Source organism: Miscanthus floridulus, chromosome 1 (assembly GCF_019320115.1).
Source record: "Miscanthus floridulus cultivar M001 chromosome 1, ASM1932011v1, whole genome shotgun sequence".
In the NCBI taxonomy this organism is placed as follows: Eukaryota; Viridiplantae; Streptophyta; class Magnoliopsida; order Poales; family Poaceae; genus Miscanthus; species Miscanthus floridulus.
The window spans coordinates 59,987,273-60,010,938 of record NC_089580.1 but is presented as its reverse complement, the minus strand read 5'-3'; the positions used below and the strand labels follow the sequence as shown (position 1 = coordinate 60,010,938).

The 23,666-nt window shown below is 42.3% G+C and overlaps 1 non-coding gene across 1 annotated transcript; it reads left to right on the top strand.

The window, feature by feature from the left end:
* The first annotated feature begins 21,698 nt into the window (after positions 1-21,698).
* Positions 21,699-21,805, top strand: LOC136511851 (small nucleolar RNA R71). The gene has a single exon (XR_010772885.1). It is a non-coding gene; the product is annotated as a small nucleolar RNA R71 (small nucleolar RNA).
* Positions 21,806-23,666: the final 1,861 nt, after the last annotated feature.

Genomic DNA, 23,666 nt, shown 5'->3' with positions numbered 1-23,666 from the left:
AAAACACAATTCAAATAGTGTGAGAACAGAAATAACAACAATAATTGCATGCCTTAGTTTAACGTTGGTCAAAATTAAAACATACAATTATTTTCTACACTAATTCTACATCACCATTGGGCAGAAATAGAATTAATGTATGACAAAAACATTATAATATTGCCATTAATCAACGTTGGTCAGAATAACAACAATATTATAATCAATTTAAAACATATCCATTTTTAAAATTAAATTCTCCCGTTGGTTCGAATTTAATAATGAAAATTACATCTTTAAATACGCAGCGGAAAAATATTCAATTTGATGAATTTTACCCACAGGGAAAATTACTTTTTCTATTTCTTTTGAGCCAATTTCCATTTTTCAATTTTCTGGAAAAAGAAAATGCAAAAACCAGACTCAATCTTCTCTGTTTTGGCCCAAAACCGCAGAAAACGGCTCGGCCCTTTTCTTTTCGCGCGCACAGGCCGCACCCAAGCCGCAACCTAGGCCTAGGCTGGCAATGTCCCGCGCGTCCGCGCGCCCGCCTAGGCCGTGACTTGGCCCACTCGCTCGTGGCCGTCCGTCTCCATCCGACGGCTGCCCGCGCGCATCGTAGGATCAAAACCCCGGTGACCGTCGCGGCGCCCTTGACCTAGCGCCATTCAGCCTTCACGCTCTCTCTCTCTTCGCCTCACTGCCCTCTCCTCTCCACTCAGTCTCGCCGTAGCAGACACCGAGCGAGAACCTTAGACGGCGAGAGCGAGCAGCGAGCCCGGCGTCATCTCTGGCCCCCTCGCCGGCGTGCGCGCTCCCCAGCGGGTGAGTGCGCCGCCATCGAGCAGCCTGGCCGCGGCGCCCTAGTGGCCGTTCCAACGAGTAGTTCACCCCCGACCGGCCCTTTCTTTTCCTCGCGCGCCGGCGTGCTCGACGGCGAGGTGAGCCGAGCCACCCTCTTCCCCTTCTTTCCCCTTTCGGTTTCTTTGATTCGGATTTCGGATTTTGCACGATTTCCTGATTAGGGTTAGGGTTAGGGTTAGGGACGGCACTGTTTTTCTTTTTCCCCGAATCACCTTCGGGTTTAATTCGGTTTCCAGTTTTCATCTCTATCCCAAAACCCGATCTAGGGTTTGGATGTTCGGTTCTTCACTTTTCCCGAACCATCATCTTTTCTCAGATCCGAAGGGATCGAGTTTAGGGTTCAATCGAACCCTTTGTTGGCCATTTTCTTCTATGTTATATATGCTGTTACATGTTTTTGCATGTGCATGGTGACCATCTATGGTGGCATTGCACACCTTCTTTGCTCTGGCTATTGAGGCCATATTTTAGGATAGGGTATATACTGCATGGTTAGCCACCTTATTTTTCTTGTTTATTTCGTCTCAGGAGAACCACCGAAGGGGTTTAACTTTCAGTTTGGTAGTATAAATATGAATGGGCTACCGGTATGATTTTGTTATCCCTTTTTCATCTCCAGCTTGGGGCATGAAGCTCTATATTAGCAATTACCTTTTACTTTCTACTTACATTACATCTATTAAATGTAAAATTTTGTACAGCAATTTCCTGCCAGGACAAGCTCAGCTCCTCCAAACTTGGATGAACAAAAACGTAATCAGGTATCTTTGTCTTCTCCTCTTGTTTATCTGATATTCTGATGTATGTTAATTTTTATTTCACTGGTACCTGGGTGTTGTGAACGCTTCTTTAGGCCAGATACATGTTTTGGACTCTTTTGGAGATAATATGATAAACTTTGAAGATCTCTGGTATACGGTACGTCTAAATAATTGGTATACATATTTATTTATTTAAAATTCTTCAGTACCTATTCTGTTTCTTAATTAGCCTTGGTGTTTTGATCATACCAGCTCTTAGGAATGGAAAGACTAATAAAATATGCAACGGGGCTTACAAAACTGGACCAAAGTAAATGGAAACACGGTACCAATATGACATCTTGGCCAATGAAACATAAGATCAAGGTCCCAATGCAAACAGATGGGTAAAATATCTTTACGTTTTGTGTATATGTCATTGCCTAACCATTATCTGTATGCCTCATATTTGATTGTTTGGAATATTGCCCAGCTATAGTTGTGGTTTATGGCTTCTTAATTATATGGAGTATTGGACCGGAAGTACTTTATCTGACCATGTAACCCAGGTACTTACTTAAGAATCTACTTCTAATACATATCAGTTATTTTTTAATTGGTTAGCATATAAGCAATTACTGTTTGCAGGAAGATATAAGTAACTTCAGGTTCAAGCCACCTGCGATCTTATATAACTCGCTGTTAAATGAAATAAGAGGGTTACCGGATAAAGAGCAAAAGACTAAGACCAGCGATGACCTAGATGAACTTGTCGAAGAGCTCAATGACCTTGATATTTTGATGTCGGGTAACACGAAGTTGACAAGGACGCTAAAGTGGACAAACAGAGAAGACCTATTGACGACAATTTGTGGGTTGTTCCACTTGATCGCCAATGATGAGACTTTAGAGTAAGTCATGCATTTTAAAGTACAATGTACTGTTCTAATATAGATATTGCCTTTGTCCATTCTAGATTGCTACAGCAAGTAATTTGTTCCTTGTCCTTGTTTTCAGGAAAGAGTGGATACGAAGTACACGACCATATCCAATTTCTTTAAGTCTTAGAAAAATTATAAATATTTTAGATGATGATAGACAGCTGGAACATGAAACCTTTAATATGGCTATTCAGATGGTCGCGTGCAACCAAGACATAGCGCAGAAGAAACAAATATTCCACTACATGGATCTCAAATTTGTTGTAAGTTGATATATATAAATCATTCTAAAAGATTGTTTATACATGTCATACTTAAATTATGTAATTGTATAATTATCAGGAAATAACTCATTTTGGACGAAATCCACGATGTTGTCCCAAGATTGATAATGCATACCAAGATCAATTAAAAAAAGTATTTGAGTGCTGGCCGGAAAAGCAGTACGACATTAAAGAATGTAGCAATGTAGGTTGTGTTTTGTGAATTACTTTAAAACCTTTTAAATTATTTACCACTTACAGTCTGTGTGTTTGTTTATAGATTCTACTATCATATTATCAAGACGGTCTATACACTTTATTCATAATCGACATGCAAAAAATAATCGTGCATATTATGGATCCACTTCAAGATCATGTATGCTTGAAGGGTTATGATCACAGAGATTCATATAAACCTACATTACACACTATTGCTAGAAGGTTCAATCTTGCCATGGGATTGTTAAATTATAAGATGAACGACAATATTTATCACTGGAAGCGAGAATACCCTACGTGTGTAACAAAGGTTACACATAATAAACACCGGTAATCACTTGTAATATATTTCAACTTTCATATCACAGAAATAGTTATTTGATCTATGTACATCAAATAAACAATTGATCTTCTACAGGAATTTGGGAGGCTTTCTTGTATACAGTTTCATGAAGTCATGGGATGGCATAAGATTGCCACCGATCAACAATGTAAGCATGTATAGTACATAACTAAGTTTCATAAACTACATTGAAAAATAATAACTTATTTATTGTTGTCTGCCATGCACAGCTACCAACTTCACTAAGGAGGGGATTATTGGCCGATATTTTGACGAGTAATGCAAAAGAATGTAGCGACAACATCCCTGATAATCTGCAATACATGATTAAGGAGTTAGGTAGAATCTAACTTTACAATGTGCACTTATATGAAAAGTGTTCCCAAATTATATATAGACTCAAATACAATTGTTGTGTAATAGTAATATTATGAAGAATAAATTGGTTATAATTATGAGCATCCCAAGATTAAAACCGTAGCGTTAGCACGGGCATTATATTAGTTATTCAAAAGTTTATCATTGGCCTGAAAGTCTTGGCAAGCCACACGTGTGCCATTATTTGGATATGGGCTAAGTGCACAAGCCCAATATTATCGGTAATTAGCCTTTGTGTTAATTGATGGTTCTTTATATAGCCTATATTTCGTAGCCATCATGTCATTGTCAAATTATTTTGTAAGCCTCATAAGACTCATGCTAAATGGGCTATGTAGTAATACAAGATGCCAAAATTTCATCATGCAGCTGTCACCACTTGCCACCTACCACAATCTATCCGGAGGCCTAGCCGTATCCATTGGTAATCTATAGCCTAAAGCATCACGTATAATCTACAGGCTTACTACTTCGATCCGAGCTCCGATGAAATGAGATCAAAGCACCCTAACCAGACGGTCGAACCGGTACAAACGAAAGACTACTACTAATAAGATAACCTATGCTACTAATGCCAAACAACAAGCACCTAAGTTCATTAATGATGAACACTAATGACTAAGTACTTAAAGTAAAACAAGCAATACTAGAATAAAGTACTGAAATAAATATTGAATAAAGTAATACAAAAATAAAAGAATTACAAAGGAGCTATACCAGACCCAGAAGACTCTTTCGGACTCCAAGAAACTCCGCCCTTGCTCTACTCCACTAATAGACTACTACTCTATAGCTAAAGCTAATCTAGAAAGCTAAGAGAAGCTTGGAGAGCTTGAAAAATGAATGGGGCACTTCTCCACCGAGCTCCACACCCACTATTTATAGTGTATAGTGAGAGGAGGGGTATTTGTAGGCAGTGGCAAGGTCGGTGGCCACCCTAGGGCGCTGGGCGGCGGCAGTAGGGCGGCGGCCGACCCTTGGATGCACCACCTCTTGATCCTCCGGCTCTAGTTGGCTCTCAATGGCGGTTGTGAAGCCAGCACATGGTGAAACTTGGCCGGTACGTCGGTTGGTAGGTCGGTGGAGAGCTCCCAAGTCTATGACAATGGGCCCATGAATCCACCATGAACAAATCTTGTCCATTGATCAAACCAACTTGAATGGAGGCTTGTGATTGACTTAGGACCAACTTCCACGGATCAGTGATGTGGCAGGTGCCCAGGTGGCACCGGGCGGTGCCCATGTGGAGCCGGTCGGCGCTAGCCTATGGGCCCAGGGCCACCTGTCACATCCACTTGCTCCCTTGGTCCATGTTTGTCACCATTTTGGCCAAATTTTACCATATTTCCTACATACAAATAATTCTACAAACACAAGTGGAACTAGGTGAATTATAAACAAAATTCTACACATGTGATGATGATGTACCTCACTTTACCATGCTTTTTGGTGGAATGTTGATGGTCAAAACGGGTGTTAGTGACCATCAACAAGCTCCCCCGAGCTACCCCTTTGCTGTCCTCAGCAAAGATGCGCGTTTAGCATGGAATAGGTTGTTGGATCAGGAGTTGCTACTGTGTAAAGCCCTACAAAGACTTGTATATAAACAAACACTATCTCTTGAGTTGAACATATTAGCACTTAGAGATTTCACCATCAGTCTTAGCAATGTGGGACTTATAGCATTCAACTTGATACAAGCAATTGCAAGAATGTGTAACTAGATAGATACTTTTTGTCTACTTTGGTTTAGCTCAAACTTCCTGGAGGTTTTCAAATGATTTGAAAAAGAAAACTTGCCTAAAGCTTATGTGGAGCTCAATGGTGTTTGAAATCCTCACCAAGGCCATAAATTTTAGCCTTAATTTCTATCCTAAAGCTTATGTAGAGCTCAAGGTAGGGGTAAAAGCATAGCTTACTTGAATTGAATCTGTTGCTAAGTCAAACACTTGGATCACAAGGAGCAACAAATCATAAAAATTGATCAAGATGTGCATATGTATGGTATATTTGGTGGAAGTGGTACTCCTTTGAGAAATTTCCCTTCTCTAGCTTCTTTTTGAGAGGGCATGGCTACTTTCTTTCTCTCTCTCTCTCTCTCTCTCTTTTTAACACTAGAGCTTTTTGCTCTTTTATTCTCTCTCATATTTTTTCTATAGCCCATGCCTCTCTTTTTTATGTAAGCCAGCATAGAGAGGTAACTTTGATTTTCATAGAGCAATAGCAAATGGAATGCATATATGGATGCATATCCCTAGTGTAGGAATAGCATAAATATGTGGGTGTACGTGATCTTGATCAAAAGGCATGCAAAGTTTCTCTACTCAGATCAACAAGGCTTGAAAAAGCTCAAAACAAATAAGTAGCTTTTATTGTGGCTTTATCATGTATGAATGTTGAAAGGATCAAGATGTCAAAGAGGGGTGAATTGGGCTAATTCTAAAATTCTTTGCAATAATTAAACCCTACGGTTAGCCCACTTCACCCCTTGTGCCTAGAAAGTGTTTCTATTATTCTACCGCATAAAAGTTTTGCACCCTAAGTTCCAATCCTACTCTAGCATGGCAATTCTATGAATGTAAAGACAAGAATTGAATTGCTCAAAGTAAATGCTCAAAGTAAAGAGAGAAGGAGGAACTCGGTGATATTTTACCGAGATATCGGAGAGTCGCCACTCCCCACTAGTCCTTGTTGGAGCACCCGCGCAAGGGTGTAGCTCCCTTGATCCGTGCAAGGATCAAGTGCTCCCTACGGGTTGATTCTTCGACACTCCATCGTGGTGAATCACCCACAACCGCTCACAACTTGAGTTGGGTCATCCACAAGCTATGTTGGATGATCACCAAACTCCCAATCACCACCAAGCCATCTAGGTGATGGCGATCACCAAGAGTAACAAGCATAAACTCTCACTTGACCATGACAAGCCTAATGAGAAGGGTGGATGCACACTTTGCTACTCTTGCTTTCACTAATGAGGCCTTAATCTTGGATTCTCAAATCTCAATCACCTCACTAGGACCTTGCTCTCCTTGGCACTCTCAAGGGTGTTTCTCAGCTGTTGAAATGAGCAAAAGTGATCCCTTGAGTGAATAGAGGAAGTATTTATAACCCCTCATTTAAAACAAACTGTTATGTGCCACTGCGGGGTGACCAGACACTCCGGTCAAGGTGACCAGATGCTCCGGTCAGTTCTCCCCGTCACCGAGCAGTTAAGTTGTGACCGGACACTAACCAGCATCCAGTCACAAAAACTACCCTTTGGTACCTTATTGATGTTGACCGAACTCTAGAACCCAGCGTTCGGTCACTTTGTTGCTCAACGTCCGGTCAGTAGCCGGAACCTGACCAGCGTTCAGTCAACACTGATCGAATGCGTCCGATCAGGATTCTCCCTCTCTAGAACCTTACTGGAGTTGACTGGACTCTAGAACCCAGCGTTCGGTCACTTTGCACTTAGCGTCCGATCGCATCTAGACGACTTCACCTTTATCAAATGAACTGACCATACTCTGCGCCAGCGTCTGATCACAACAAAACCAGCGTCCGGTCAACATTTGACCCTCCATTCACTTCCAACTCAAAATCATATGTGAATGAAGTTTGCTCCAATTGATCTTAGGGCTACTTAGGAGCTACCTAGTGCTAGATTTGACAAGTGTGCACCACACCTAACCCACTAGACTCACCTAGGTCAAGCTACCCATTTATACCCCCCTTAATAGTATGGCCAAAGGAAAAACAAAGTCCTAAACTAGTCTAAGTGTCTCTTCAACACCAAACGACACATAGAACTAGTCCATCCTTAACCTTGCCATCCATTCTTCGAAAACCAAAATGACTTCCATTGTAGGGCCATGACAACCATGATTACCCAATCAATTGCCATTACCATGACCTAACTTAATTGTCTCTGCAAAAACACACATTAGTCATAGTAATTGTGTATTGTCATTAATCACCGAAACCCAACTAGGGGCCTAGATGCTTTCAATCTCCCCATTTTTGGTGATTGATGACAATACAACCTTGAGTATGTAAAAGAGATGAGGTTTTCAACATGCTTGGTTCATATAAGCTTTTGATAATAAGAACAAAAGAGATAGGCAAGCTTATAGGACCCAAGCCAACATGATGTACTCAATAGTTATGAGATTAGCATGAGTACAAGTAATAAAGCTCATTTGCATCAGAGTAAAACATAGAAGCAAAGCAAATGAGCATAACCAAGTGACATGACATATAAATAATTCAAAGTAGATAGCACACATATCACATAAATATCACATCACGTAGATATCACTATCACATAAATATAGTTCGATGCATGAAAGTAAACATGAATGCATAATAGTGTATCACACATAAAAATCCAAATATAATAGATAAACTCCCCCTAAATATGTCGCTCCCCCTAAGTCTATCATACTCGATCCCTCTCCCTCTTTGGCGTCAAGCACCAAAACCTAAGGGTTAGTCGGCGGGGCTGCATCGAACGAGTCGGGTGCTGAGGTGCGGTGAGCGATCTAGAACTATGTGCCATCATCATCTGATCCTAAGTACTAAGTTGTCTAACCCTCTGTCACTGAAAGTGACGCTGAAGCAGTCTGGGTCTGCTCTGGAACTGGTGCAACCTATGACTCTGCAGGTATGACTGTAGCAGGTGGCTCTGATGATGCAACTGATGATGGGAGCATCTCTGTAGTCCTAGTAATAGGAGCAACTATGGAAGGACTAGGGACATGTAGCTCTGGCGGTGTAGGTTGCCTTGTCAACTCACTGAATGTCGCACCAAGGCTCCTAGAAATTGGGGTGAGCACTGAGGAACTCTAAAGTGGAGTGAAGCCTATCTATAGAGGTGTGAACTGTAGGGCTGACACTAGCGAGGCAAACCACTGGGACACCTACTCTATAGGTGAAGGAAACTATGTCGCTGGCTGTCCTTGACTCTAAAGCCCACTGGGCTATAAAGCTAGAGTCATAGAAGTGGTGGCAGGCTGGCCGATCTGGGGTGAAGGCTTTGGCGGTGGAGCCCCAATAGCAGTAAAAACATGCTGCATGAATCCAAGTAATTATTGCTGCATGAGGAGCTGCTGCTGCTGCATGGCCTGCTGCTACTGGATAGCCTACTACTATCGCTGGAACTCATCCTATCTAGCCTGAACCTGTGCTAGAGCAACTGTTGTCTCCTAGGCCTAGCGAGCCTGGTCCTACCTCATCCGCTCAAGAATAGCAAGTAGAGCGGGGTCTGTCTACGGTGTAGGTGGAGCTAAACTAGAGCTACCGACCTCATGATCATGTTGTCGAGGAGGCATCTGAGGGATATCCTAGTAGTCATCATCTGAACTATCGCTGGGGTCACTCTCTACCATACCCTCTTGCTAAGCATCTAACTACTCCTCCTCTGTAGCTACAATGCCCTTGATAGTCTCATCCTATTGGGCTATAGGCTCTGGCACCTCTGGGCAATGACATGGCTAGCTAGGTGCACTTGGCCTACTATGACAGAGCATTTGGGTCATTTTATATGCAGGAAACTCAGTAGTAGCACTAGAATACTCTGCCAACATCTCTGGAGGCCTCATTGTAACTGTCTTGTGAATTAGAAATGTAATCCAGTGAGCATAAGACAACTGCCTATGACCCCTGAACCCCTCTACAAGTGTATCCTCCATCTCAGATAGGATGACATCCCATACATCAAAGACTGTCTACTACATCAGGGCGTTCAGTAGCCACAACTGAATGCGAGTCAAGCCCTCATGATATCCCATCCTCGGAAGCAGGGTCCTCCTCATGATAGCATCAAGCAGTCTGGCTGTAGAAGTAAGATCCCTAGGTGTCCTGCTCGACCCCTCGCCGAATGGCTCTATAAAGCAAGGGCGGATGAGATCTGTGGGAGGCACAAGACCATTGTGAGGGCATCTAGGAGGCTATATATGTCCATAGCACACCTCGTGAATGTGGATGAGTGACTCGTGTAACCTAAGAATCTCTCTGACCCCGAAGCTCATCAGCCTATAGTCTCGGCCTCTAAATGCAAATGAATGAGCTTGTGAGCTGGGTCAATCCAAAGTGTAGCATAGAACTCACACACCCAAGATGGAACATATCTGCCTATCTGTCCAAGTAAATCTATCAGCCCTAGCAAGTAAGAGAGGTGTGGACATATCTGCTCTCCTGTAGCCGCTACAATGGCCTCAATAGAACAGACCCTCTGAGACCTGAATGCAACACCACTGTTAAGATATGCATTATAGAAATCCTCCTACAGTGGTGTATAGAAACCCTCTAAAGCATGCTCATCCCTCCTTGGCAGGAACCAGTCCTCGAACTAAACAAATTTGAGCTGCTGCACCTACTTGGCCATAGCGGCCCCCAAATCTAGATGAGTCACTAGAGGTGGACGAGAACCCCTCCTCTGTGTCTCTGGCCTCGGTGTCACCTAGGTATGGGTACGACTAGAGCGGCGAAGCTATGGCTGAGATGCCTGCTATGTCTCCTCTATCTGCTCTCAATCCTAAGTCTGCTCGGCACCCTCTGACTACACTGATGGTTGTGTCTACTGCTGTGACTCCCCTTGAGGCTGAGTCTCCTCCAAAGCAACACGGTGTCCCTCAAGCATGATAGTCCCAGCTGGACTACCATGACGACGCTCAACCTGCTCAATAGCTGCCCTTTGTGCTAGTGAAAGCTGATCTGCAATCTAAACTCCACTCCTAGCACCTCCTCTCTCTGCATGCTCTGCAACGGCTGCCACTGCTGCTGCTCTCACTGTATCAGCATTTGCATACATCCGCTTGTTCGATGTGATCTTCTTCTTCGTCGCCTTGCCTTTCACATCAGAAGGCAAGCGAGGCGGAGGCCTCGGATCCTCATCACCGGGACCACCTCCGGCATTCTTGACACATGCCATCTAGAATGATCCGCTACCTCAGACAAGAAACAACTGACACTCCCGAGGCTTGGCCTCGATTCGTACTCGCGAGCTTGGCCTGAGTTGACTGACAACTACCAAAGTGACCTCAAAAACACCAACTCGCTGCATGATAGAATAGATCGGATATATATTAATAATTTAAATATACATCTAGAGATACGAAACGCTAAGAAGCAAGCAATAGATACAAAATTGGAAATGAGGGCTTGCTACTTGATGAACCGGCGAATCGATGAGCAGAGGAACGAATCGTGGGGAGCCACCGAATTGGCAATTAGGGTTCGAACGACGTAATGCGGCACTGGATTCTAGCCTAGCAAAGGAGATGCAGCTGGTGGTGGCACTATGGTGGCACGGCAAGGCAGAGGTGCTAGGGCATAGGCGACACTGTAGTGGTGGCATGGAGTAAGGTGTGGGCATGGTGGCACTCAGGAGCGGCGTGGGACAGCTACGCTAGAGCGTGGACATGACGGCGTGCGTCAGCAGCGCTACGGGCGGCGAGGAAGACGGTGCAGATGCGATGTGGTAGTGCAGGAGCGGCGAAATTGGCTAGGGCATGTGGCTCAGTGATGTTAGTGTGGATGTGGGTTAGGTCAGGTGGTGTGGCTCTACGGTTATGTGGTGGCCCCCGACGGAAGAGATAAGGAAAGAAATAAGAGTTCGGAATATGCATGATATCTATTGACCGGACGCTTCGGTGGCACCGACCAGATGCTGCCACCTAGAGTCCGGTCGACTCTAGAGAGGTCCAACTCCCCTCGAGTCATGACCGGACGTGTCCGATCCCAACTGACTGGACGTAGCTAGAGTTTGGTCGATCCTGTCTTCATCTTCTTTGCTTGACTGAACGCAGGATCACCTTCTGACCGGACGCAGGAAGAACACTATTTTAGCGTCCGGTCACTCCTTTTCAATAGATCTTCAAAGTCCTTCGTGCTGCCTGTTCCCAATCAAGTCCCACCTTCAATAAGACCCAAACAAACACCAATTGGGACTGATGTGAATGACCTCTCTCAAACCCTCAAATTTTTCAAGTATTTTGCCTTAGGCTATAATTCTTTTTAAGAAAATACACAATAAAAAGGTGATTGAAGAGAAACGACAAAACAACATTCATGCATATGCAATGCAATACTTGAAAGTAATTCTAGTTGCTTATCAAGTTTGATCCAAGGTTAAGCTTCTTCACACGCTTTTCGGCGGTTATCTTAACCATGTTAGACAAGTCCTAAGTGCATTACCACAAAGTAAACATGTTGTATATTACAATGCAATGCAAGGGACAACACGAGCTCATTTTCTAGTGAAGTTGCTAAAATCAAGCACATTGAGCTCATTCCTCAACCGATAAAATGTTGTCTCATCTAGCGGTTTAGTGAAGATATCCGCCAATTGATCCTCGGTCCTTACACCTTCTAATGAAATATCATTCTTAGCAGCATGATCTCTAAGAAAGTGATGATGGATATCTATGTGCTTGGTGTGAGAGTGTTGAACCAGATTATTAGCAAGCTTTACCGCACTCTCATTGTCACACAAAAGTGGTACCTTTTCTAGAACTACACCATAGTCTAGCAAAGTTTGTTTCATGTAAAGTATTTGTGCACAACAAGCACCCACGGCAATGTATTCTGCTTCGGCAGTGGGCAAAGCCACACTATTTTGCTTCTTGGAGGACCAAGACACAAGTGATCTACCAAGCAAATGGCACCCTTCGAATGTGTTTTTTCTATCAACTTTGCAACCGGCATAATCCGAATCAGAATAGCCAACTAATTCAAATTTAGCTCCTTTGGGATACCAAAGGCCAATGCTTGGTGTGTGCTTAAGATACCAAAGGATTCTTTTAACGGCAATCAAATGAGCTTCCTTAGGATTAGCTTGAAATCTAGCACACATACACACAGTAAACATGATGTCGGGCCTAGATGCGGTTAAATACAACAAGCTACCAATCATAGAGCGATAGAGAGTTTGATCAACCATTTTACCTCCCTCATCTAGATCGAGATGTCCATTAGATGGTATTTCTGTCTTGATTGGCTTACATTCATCCATATTGAACCTTTTAAGAAGATCCTTGGTATACTTTTCTTGAGAGATGAAAATCCCTTCTCTCATTTGGTTGACTTGAAAACCAAGAAAGAATGTAAGCTCTCCAATCATTGACATCTTGAACTTCTTCGACATCAATTCACCAAACTCTTTGCAAGAATCTTTATTTGATGATCCAAAGATGATATCATCAACATATACTTGACAAAAGAAGATATATCCATCAAGCTTCTTGGTGAATAGTGCGGTGTCGACCTTCCCAATGGTGAAGCCCTTCTCAATAAGGAAACCCCGAAGGCATTCATACCAAGCTCTTAGGGCTTGCTTAAGCCCATATAGCACCTTGGACAACCTATAAACATGGTTAGGATATCTAGGGTCTTTAAACCTAGAGGTTGATCAACATAGACTAGTTCATTTATAAAGCCATTTGAAAATACACTTTTTACATCCATTTGATATAGTTTCATTTTATGATGTGATGCATGTGCAAGAAGGATATGAATGGCTTCTAGTCTTGCAACCGGTGCAAAGGTCTCTCCAAAATCCAACCCTTCAACTTGAGGGAACCCCTTTGCAACTAGTCTTGCCTTGTTCCTCACAACAATGCCTTGATCATCTTGCTTGTTGCGGAACACCCACTTTATTCCAATGACTCTTGCACCTTGTGGTCGCTCTTTAAGAGTCCAAACTTCATTGCGAGTGAAGTTGTTCAACTCTTCATGCATGACATTTATCCAATCCGGATCTTGAAGAGCTTCTTCTACCTTAGTAGGCTCAAAGAAATAGACAAAAGAGTGATGTTCAATAAATGAAGCAAGCTTTTGAGAGCGAGTCATTACACCCTTTGATGGACTCCCTATGATGAGATCTTGTGGATGAGCTTGTAGTAGAGGTGAATTTCTTCTATCAACCACTTGAGGGGGAGGTTGTGGAGCATCAACATCTTGTGCTTGTGTCACCATTTGCTCATGGGAGACATGAGTGTCTTCATGTTATACTCTCCCATCTTTATCACCATCATATGGCATATTTGATAAAGAAGGTGGATTGATCACTTGTACATCATCTTCATCATCATTAGGCTTGATGTCTCCAACTGGAATATTCTTCATGGCCTTCCTCAATGGTTCATCACCTACATCATCAAGATTCTCATGTGCTCCTTGGGAGCTGTTAGATTCATCGAATTCCATATCATATGTTTCTTCAACCAAGCCGGTGGCATGATTAAATACTCTATATGCTTTGGACTTTGATGAGTAACCAACAAGAAAACTAATATCACAACGTCTTTGAAACTTTCCTAGGTGTTACCGTTTCGTGTAGATGTAGTATTTACAACCAAACACCCTAAAGAAGGAGACGTCCGGCTTCTTCCCATTGAGCAACTCATAAGGTGTCTTGCCAAGAAACTTTTGAAGGCATAGGCGGTTAGATGCATAGCATGCGGTGTTGATAGCTTCCGCCCATAGAGCTTCGGGTGTGTTGTACTCATCAAGCATTGTTCTTACTAGTGTGATTAATGTCCGGTTCTTTCTCTCAACTACACCATTTTGTTGAGGAGTATATGTTACGGAGACCTCATGCTTGATCCCAACTTCATCACAATAGGCTTCAATGTTTATGTTGTCAAATTCTTTCCCATTATCACTCCTAATCTTCTTGAGCTTCACTTCAAACTCATTTTGTGCTCTCTTGGCAAATTTCTTGAAGCATGATGCAACTTTGGATTTGTCATGAAGGAAGAACACCCATGTGTATCTTGAGTAGTCATCAACAATCACAAGACAATAAAGATTTTCTCCAAAACTCTTGTATGTTGTTGGTCCAAATAAGTCCATGTGAAGGAGCTCTAGCACTCTTGTTGTTGACATGAAAGCTTTTGTAGGATGAGTGTTTGCAACTTGTTTGTCGGCTTGACATGCACTACAAAGCTTGTCCTTCTCAAACTTCACATCCTTCAACTCTCTCACCAATTCATTCTTCATTAGCTTCTTGAGTGAGCTCATCCCAACATGAGCAAGTCTTCTATGCCATAGCCACCCAAGTGTTGTTTTGGTGAATAGGCATGTCTTCAAGTTAGCATCTTCAGAGGTGAAGTCCACTAGATATAAGTTGTTGTATCTAAATCCCTTGAATATCACTTGATCATCTTCTTTCTTGGATACAACCACTTCCTTATCGGTAAATAGGCATTGAAAGCCAAGATCACATAATTGTCCAACAGATAGCAAGTTGAAACTCAATGATGCAACATATAGCACATTTGAGATTGAAAGATCATTTGATATTGCCACTTTGCCCAATCCTTTAACTTTGCCCTTTGAGTTATCTCCAAATGTGATTCTTTCTTGTCCATCTACTTCTTCATCTAGTGGGGTGAACATACGAGGATCACCGGTCATATCTTATGTGCAACCACTATCAATTACCCAATGACTTCCACTGGTCTTGTAGTTCACCTACACACAAGAGATCAAGCTTGTTTAGGGTCCCAAACTTGTTAAGGGCCCTTTATTTTCTCAACAAGTGACTTTGCTACCCAAATTTTATTAGGCCTATTTTTGTTGGGAGGTCCTAAGAACATAACTTTCATCTTTCCACTAGAGTCCTTTCTAAGCATGTAATGAGCATTGAAAGCAAAGGGTCTAGCATGCTTGGGCAAGGGTTGTGGTGGTGGAGTTTGACACTCATGGGCAAAGTGACCTTTTTGTCCACACTCAAAACACCTCTTTGGCTTTGGCTTTGACTTGTGTTGTTGTTGTTGATCTTGAGCCTTCTTCTCTTGGTTTCCCAAGTACCCAATGCCACTTCTATCCATCTTCATGACGGTATTCATTAGTAACTCACTTTGAAGATGTTTGCCTCTTGTGAACTTGCTCAATCCAATCTTGAGATGTTTTTTCCAACTTTAGCTTCTTGTTCTCTTCTTTGAGTGCATCATCATTTTTCTCTTCCTTGAGTCTCTTGTTCTTTTCTTTGAGCTTCTCATTCTCAAGAATCAAATCACCATCATGATCAAGAGTTTCTAACACTATAGTGTTGGTGGTTTTGAGCTCTTCAAGATCTTTCTTGAGCTTTTCATTATCATGCTTGAGCTTGACATAATCATCATAGTTGTCGGTATCAACCACTTGCTTGCCTTTGCCACTAGATCCTTGCTCAATGCTATCAACAATTAAATCATCTCATGATGTAGCTATATCAATCTTAACAACATCATTAGTAGCATCATGTGGCTCATTGGATAAAAATTCTTGAGCGGTAACAAGATTATCATGATTAATCTTGAGAGTTGTATATTATTCTTTTAGCACATTATGGCAAATGATGAGCTCATTATGTATCCTCTCAAGTTTATCATGTTTTTAAGCTCTTTCTTAGAAGATTTGAGCTCCTTGAGTTTGGATGACATAACATTATTTGCTTCTCTAAGCTCATCACTAGCCTTTTCCGCTATATCACATTTAGCTAAAAGAGAATCATTCTTAGCTTCTAGCTTTTCATTCTTAGCTCTAGTCTTTCTAATGATCTTAGTATATTGGTTTAGCAATTTGACAAGATCATCATATGAAGGTGGTTCATATTCATCATCATCACTATCACTATCACTATCATCATTATTAGCATGATCATCACCACTACTATCATCATCATTTGATACCTTTCGTTCACCCATGGCCATAAGGCATAGGTGTATAGAGGATGATGGTGGTGGTGTCGATGAAGATGATGAAGAGTCAATCACAATGGTGGCCACCTTCTCATTGTCACTATTATCATCGGATGAGCAAATAGATGAATCAATGTCCATGAGCCAATCATCGACGATGTATGTCTTGACATTTTTCTTCTTCTTGTGGAAGTCCTTCTTGCCTTCCTTCTTCTTGTATGGCTTGTTTTTGTTCTTCTTATCTCCATCTTCATTACTTGAGTCATCTTTTTTGCCCTTGTACTTCTTCTTGTACTTGTCTTTCTTAGGCTTGGTGCATTGATGAGCTAGATGACCAAGTTCTCCACAATTGTAGCAATCCATCTCGGAGATTGGCTTCCTTCTTGTGCTAGTGAAGAACTTCTTTTTCTTGCCATCAAACTTGACGCCATTCTTGTTGAGCTTCTTTAGCATCTTGGTGGTTTTTCTCACCATGAGAGCAAGACTTACATCATCAACTTCATCATCACTTGAGCTCCCATACTCAATTCTTGCTTTGCCTTTCTCTTGGCTAGCCTTGAATGCTAAGTCTTTGTCTTTCTTCTTGGTAGAGGATGAGTCATCTTGTGGTGTGATGTGCATGTATATCTCATGAGCATTGACCTTTCCCAAGATTTGAGTCGGTGTAGTGGTGGAAAGATCACCTTGATGAAGCACGGTCACAATATGCACATATTTATCAATGGGGAGGACACTCAAGATTTTTCTTACAACATCAGATGGTTACATTTGAGTGAGTCCAAGCCCATTGACTTCCTCTACAAGAACTATTCAAGTGTGAGTACATTTCATTAGCACTCTCTTTAGGAAGCATCTCAAAAGAATTAAGCTTTTTCATTATGAGATGATAGCAGTTCCTCATGATCACTCTTAGTTCCATCATGGAGTGCACAAATGTCTGACTATAGTGCATGGGCGTCCTTGTGGTTCCTCACCCGGTTAAACACATCTTTGTAAAGGCCTCTAAAGATGGTGTTTCTAGCCTTTGCATTCCATTTTTTATAGTTCACTTCATCACCTTGAAGGTGCGTGGGATCCTGAGGTTTTGGGAATCCTTGTGAGGTGGCTCTAAGTATTCCAACATCTAGAGCTTCTAGATACGTCTCCATTTGGATTTTCCAATAAGGAAAATTATCTCCCTCAAAGATAGGAGTAGGTCCATCCCCGTGTGACATCTTTCTCTAGGCGGTTAAGCCTAAATACTGTGAGCATGAGGCTCTGATACCAATTGAAAGGATCAAGATGCCCAAGAGGGGGTGAATTGGGCTAATTCTAAAATTCTTTGCAATAATTAAACCCTACGATTAGCCCACTTCACCCCTTGTGCTTAGAAAGTGTTTCTATTGTTCTACCACACAAAAGTTTTGCACCCTATGTTCCAATCCTACTCTAACATGGCAATTCTATGAATGTAAAGACAAGAATTGAATTGCTCAAAGTAAAGAGAGAAGGAGGAACGCGGCTGATGTTTTGCCGAGGTATCGGAGAGTCACCACTCTCCACTAGTCCTCGTTGGAGCACCCACGCAAGGGTGTAGCTCCCCCTTGATCTGTGCAAGGATCAAGTGCTCTCTATGGGTTGATTCTTTGACACTCCATCATGGTGAATCACCCACAACCACTCACAACTTGAGTTGGGTCATCCACAAGCTTCGTCGGATGATCACCAAACTCCCAATCACCACCAATCCGTCTAGGTGATGGTGATCACCAAGAGTAACAAGCACGAACTCTCACTTGACCATGACAAGCCTAATGAGAAGGGTGGATTGACACTTTGCTACTCTTGCTTTCACTAATGAGGCCTTAATCTTGGATTCTCAAATCTCAATCACCTCACTAGGACCTTGCTCTCCTTGGCACTCTCAAGGGTGTTTCTCAGCTACTGATATGAGCAAAAGTGATCCCTTGAGTGAATAGAGGAAGTATTTATAACCCCTCATTCAAAACAAACCGTTATGTGCCACTATGGGGTGACCAGACGCTCCAGTCAAGGTGACCGGACGCTCTAGTCAGTTCTCCCTACCACCGAGCAGTTAAGTTGTGACCAGACACTGGCCAGTGTCCTGGTCACAAAAACTGTCCTTTGGTACCTTACTGATGTTGACCGGACTCTAGAACCCAGCATCTAGGTCGCTTTGCTACTTAGCGTCTGGTCAGTAGCTGGAACCTGACCAGTGTCCGGTCAACACTGATCGGATGCGTTCGATCAGGATTCTTCCTCTCTGGAACCTTACTGGAGTAGATCGGACTCTGGAACCTAGCGTCCGGATCACTTTGCACTTAGCGTCTAGTCGCATCCAGACGACTTCACCTTTGTCAAATGAACTTACCGAACTCTGTGCCAGTGTCTGGTCACACAGAAACCAAGCGTTTAGTCAACATTTGACCCTCCATTCACTTCCAACTCAAAATCATATGTGAATGACGTTTGCTCCAATTGATCTTAGGGCTACTTAGGAGCTACCTAGTGCTAGATTTTACAAGTGTGCACCACACCTAACCCACTAGACTCACCTAGGTCAAGCTACCCATCCATACCCCCCTTAATAGTATGGCCAAAGGAAAAATAAAGTCCTAAACTAGTCTAAGTGTCTCTTCAACACCAAACGACACTTAGAACTAGTCCATCCTTAACCTTGTTGTCCATCCTTTGAAAACCGAAACTGATTTCCATCATAGGGGCATGACAACCATGATTGCCCAATCAATTGCCATTACCATGACCTAACTTAATTGCCTCTACAAAACACATGTTAGTCATAGTAATCATGTATTGTCATTAATCATCAAAACCCAACTAGGGGCCTAGATGCTTTCAAATGTGTATATAAGTATTTGGCTCTGGTAGGATTTTATCACCATTGAGGAACTTCTAGCAAGAGAGTTTAGCATTTTGCAAAATAAAACACTCTAGGTTGTCTTTACCATTCCTCAGATAGGTTCAAAGATTTACTCTAATCATGGCTACAACATAACTCACAAAAGCCTATTCTTGGTTCTAGCATCTGCAACCCATGAAAGCATTCAACTTAAGATGAACTCTAAGTTTATCATGCTCAAAACTTAAGAAGCATAAGGTTGTATCACAAGCTTTTGCAAAGTATCACAGAGCAACTATACATCATCTCCAAATAATTTATCATCATTTTATTAGAGCAGAGTTTCTCTCAGAATAATTTAAATGCACTCCTCTCTACATTCTATGATCATGAATATTGAAATATAAAGCAAACATGAATGTAAAGAGAGGGTTTAAGATTTTCATACCTGAGCGGGGAGAGACGACTCCCCCAAGATTGTCCTTTTGCATAGGTTGGAATGTCTTCTTATGGCTCTTTAGATTCTTTTCTTTATTGACTAACTAATACTACTAGAATGCATAAATAACTAGCTAAACCTATAACTACTAGATAACTTATTCAATAGGGATGCTACAGAATTTTATTCATTATTATTAAATTTTTATTTTTTTCATATGTGTTGCTTTAAATGCATATCTATCCTATCAGGCATTAGCTACTACAGACTTTATTTATTAACATAGAGTAGCTTAAATGCAACTAACCTATCATGCAATGTAAAGCAACTTTATTGGAAATGAAATGCAACTAACAAAAAGCGGTAAGTAAATGCAAGGAATAGAATACTTACATTTTTGTCGAGCTCAAGGTCATTCACCATTGGGTGGAGGTGTTTCCTCTTGTTCCATCCTCGGACACCTTGTTAGGATCAGGATCAGGGGATGATGAGTTTGAGGATGGATCTTTCTTTTTACGCCATCTCTTTCTATTCTTCTTCTTCTTGACAGGTTTCTCTGGCTCTTCAATCGGCTTCGGTTTCTTCATCTTGATTCTCTTCGGATGCTTCTTCTTTACCTAGTTTCTCATCAAAGAGGGGTTGTCCAAGGGTAAAAGCAAATATTTCTTTTCTTCCAGCAAAATGGAATTGGATTTGCCTAGAAGACACATATATGCAAGCATTTGTAGTGTTAAGGAAAGGACAACCAAGGATTAAAGGTGTATCATCGGCATGACCCATGTCTAAGATCATAAAATCTATAGGAACATAAGCACTCCTAACTTTAACTAATACATCAGTGGCTACTCCCTCGAGATAACGGATAGATCAGGTCGGCTAGTTGTAAGTAAACTAAAGTTGATGCTAGGGGAGTATAAAACAACTTATCATAAGTTTTCTTAGACATGATGTTAATACTAGACCCTAGATCACAGATGGCGTTATGAAAAGCATGGGGGCCTATGGAGCAAGTAATGATTGGGTTCCTAGGATCACCTTTCTTAATAGGAAATCCCCAACTATTCTCAAAGAAGTCATACCATTGCCGTGACAAGGTTGGCTGTCTCCATGGTTCCCTCAGATTTGCTAGAAATGCTATCTTTTTCATAGGATGGGATAGCAGCAGCAATTTGAGCTAATTGGGTTTCTATCATCTTATTGCAACTAAGTTGATTCATCAAGATGAAAGAAAACTCATCCAATTTAGCATTTATGTTTTCCAACATCTTGTCATGAGCATGTAGTTTCTTATTAATACTATCAGTCATTCTACTTTGACCATAAACAAGATCTTTCAAGAAAGCATAGCTATTATTACCTTGATTATTCAAATGAGAAGAAGAGTAATAATTGTTACCTCTCTGGTTGTTGGAGCGCTGATTCCAGTCTTGATGTTGTGGACAGAACCCGTTATCAGCGTTGACAAAGTTGAGGTCCTCTTGGGTTTCAGGGTAGGAATTGCCTAAATGTCCAACATCTCTATAGACTTCGCAAGTCATGTGGGAATCCATGGCTTTGGATGTCTCTTGGGCACTCACCTTCTCATAATGTTTTGGGAATCCATGCAGCTAAGATGCAACCCAAGAGGACAAGGTGGCGAAGGCTGCTAAATCTATTGCGCTCCCCGTTGCTATAGTCCGGGCTGAATCTAGGAAGAGGAAGGAGTCTGATGTTCTGAAGACTATCTCAAAGAAGAGGAAATTAGCGAAGAGTGCCAAGGATGCTTCTGCTAAAGAGATGGCTGAGAGTACTCATGATGGGTCTTTAATTGAATGTGTATCTCGTTTACGGGGTTGGAGTCGATCGTCGCTCCATCCTTGGTTGGAGACCATCTTCTCGATCAGTGTCTTTGCATCTGCAACACTTAGCAAAAAGAATGCACCACCAACAGCAGCATCTAAATGGCTCCTATCTAATGGTACTAATCTATGGTAGAAGTTCTAGGTCAAAAGCCAGCCTTCCATTCCATGGTGCGGGCATGCAGAGATATACTCTTCCATTTGTTCCTAAGCCTCAGGAATTGATTCATCTGCTAGTTGTTGAAAATTAGAGATTTTATTGCGCAGAGCATTAGTCTTCCCCATGGGGAAAAACTTAACTAGAAAAGCATTAGAACACTTGTCCCAGGTATCTACAGCATTGCGGTTAGAGTAAAACCATTGCTTAGCCTTTCCTAACAAAGAGAAAGGGAAAAGGCAAAGACGTATAGCCTCTTGACTCACTCCCTTAATGGGGAATGTGCTTCCAATCTCCAAGAAATGTTGGAGGTGAGCATTTGCATCCTCATGGGCTTTCCCATAGAGTGGACTAGCTTGAACCATTGTAATTAAAACTGGCTTAAGCTCAAAGTTAGCGTCCCCATTGATAACATTGGGTCCGGTGGCTACAATAGCAGTCGAGGGTGCAGAAAAATCACAAATGGACTTATCGCCCATGATCATGTAGGGTAGTGATAGGATATGAGGAAAAAAGGATAAACTAACAAGAACCTTGCTAACAAATTTAGCCTTATAAATTCAATGACAATTGCCTTCCCTAGCAATGGCGCTAGAAATGCTTGTTGATATTTCTTAGTGACTATTGGAGGATTTCGCAAGCGCACAGAACTATCATGTAGCACTTCGCTCGGTGAGTACCAAGTGTCGAATTTATATTTTTCCCACATGAAGGCAGAAGGCTAGAATTTATAAGTGGACTAGGATTTGCTAGAGGAAGGCTTGAGTTGATCCTAGGTAGGCGAACGATAGTGAAGGATGAGTGTAACCTCCGTTGCTTGCTCAAATTGCTCTACTCCACTACTAGACTACTACTCTATAGCTAAAGCTAAGCTAGAAAGCTAAGAGAGGCTTGGAGAGCTTGGAAAATGAATAGGGAGGGGGTATTTATAGTGTATCATGAGGGGAGGGGTATTTGTAGGCAGTAGCAAGGTCGGTGGCCACCCTAGGGCACCGAGCGGTGGTAGTAGGGCGCCGGCCAGCCCTTGGATGCACCGCCTCTTGATCCTCTAGCTCTGGTTGGCTCCCAATGGTGGTTGTGAAGCCAGCACATGGTGAAACTTGGCCGGTACATCAGTTGGTAAGTCAGTGGAGAGCTCCCAAGTCTATGACAATGGGCCCATGAATCCACCGAGAACAAATCTTGTCCATTGATCAAACTGACTTGAATGGAGTCTTGTGATTGGCTTGGGAGCAACTCCCATGGATCAGTGACAGTGGCAGGTGCCAAGGTGGCACCAGGTGGTGCCCTTATGGGCCAACTGGCGCTGGCCTATGGGCCTAGGGCCACCAGTCACAGTCCACTTGCTCCCTTGGTCCATGTTTGTCACCATTTTGGCCAAATTTTGCCATATTTCCTGCATACAAATAATTCTATAGGCACAAGTGGAACTAGGTGAATTATAAACAAAATTCTACATATGTGATGATGATTTACCTCACTTTACCATGCTTTTGGGTGGAATGTTGATGGTCAAAATGAGTGTTAGTGACCGTCGATAGTCATTAATATGTGTCATTTTAGGGGCATCACATGGTGGAGGCTCTCAAGGAGTGTGCTTCTATTGAAGTTGTGAAGCAAGATGAAGCCATAGAGGTGATCCAAAAAGAGCTTGACATTGTTGAAGGTGAGAAGAAGCGGCTTGCTGAAGAGGTTGCGGACCTTTGCGTGGGCTTGCGGGTCGTCGATGAGCTAAAGGCCCAAGTGAAAACTCGTGAGAAGGAGATTGCAGGTTCCAAAGCTACGAAGGAGTTGGCTTTGGCTCACGTGCAGAAAGCCGAGGATACTAATAACAACCTCCAGAAGGAGGTTGAAGCCAAGAGGTCTTCGGGTGCCGCCTTGGCAGCACAAGTTAACTTGTTGACCAAACGACTGGAGGAGGCGAAGACCATGGGTCTAACTGCTGCTAAGATGTATCGGGCGGCTCTGGCCGAT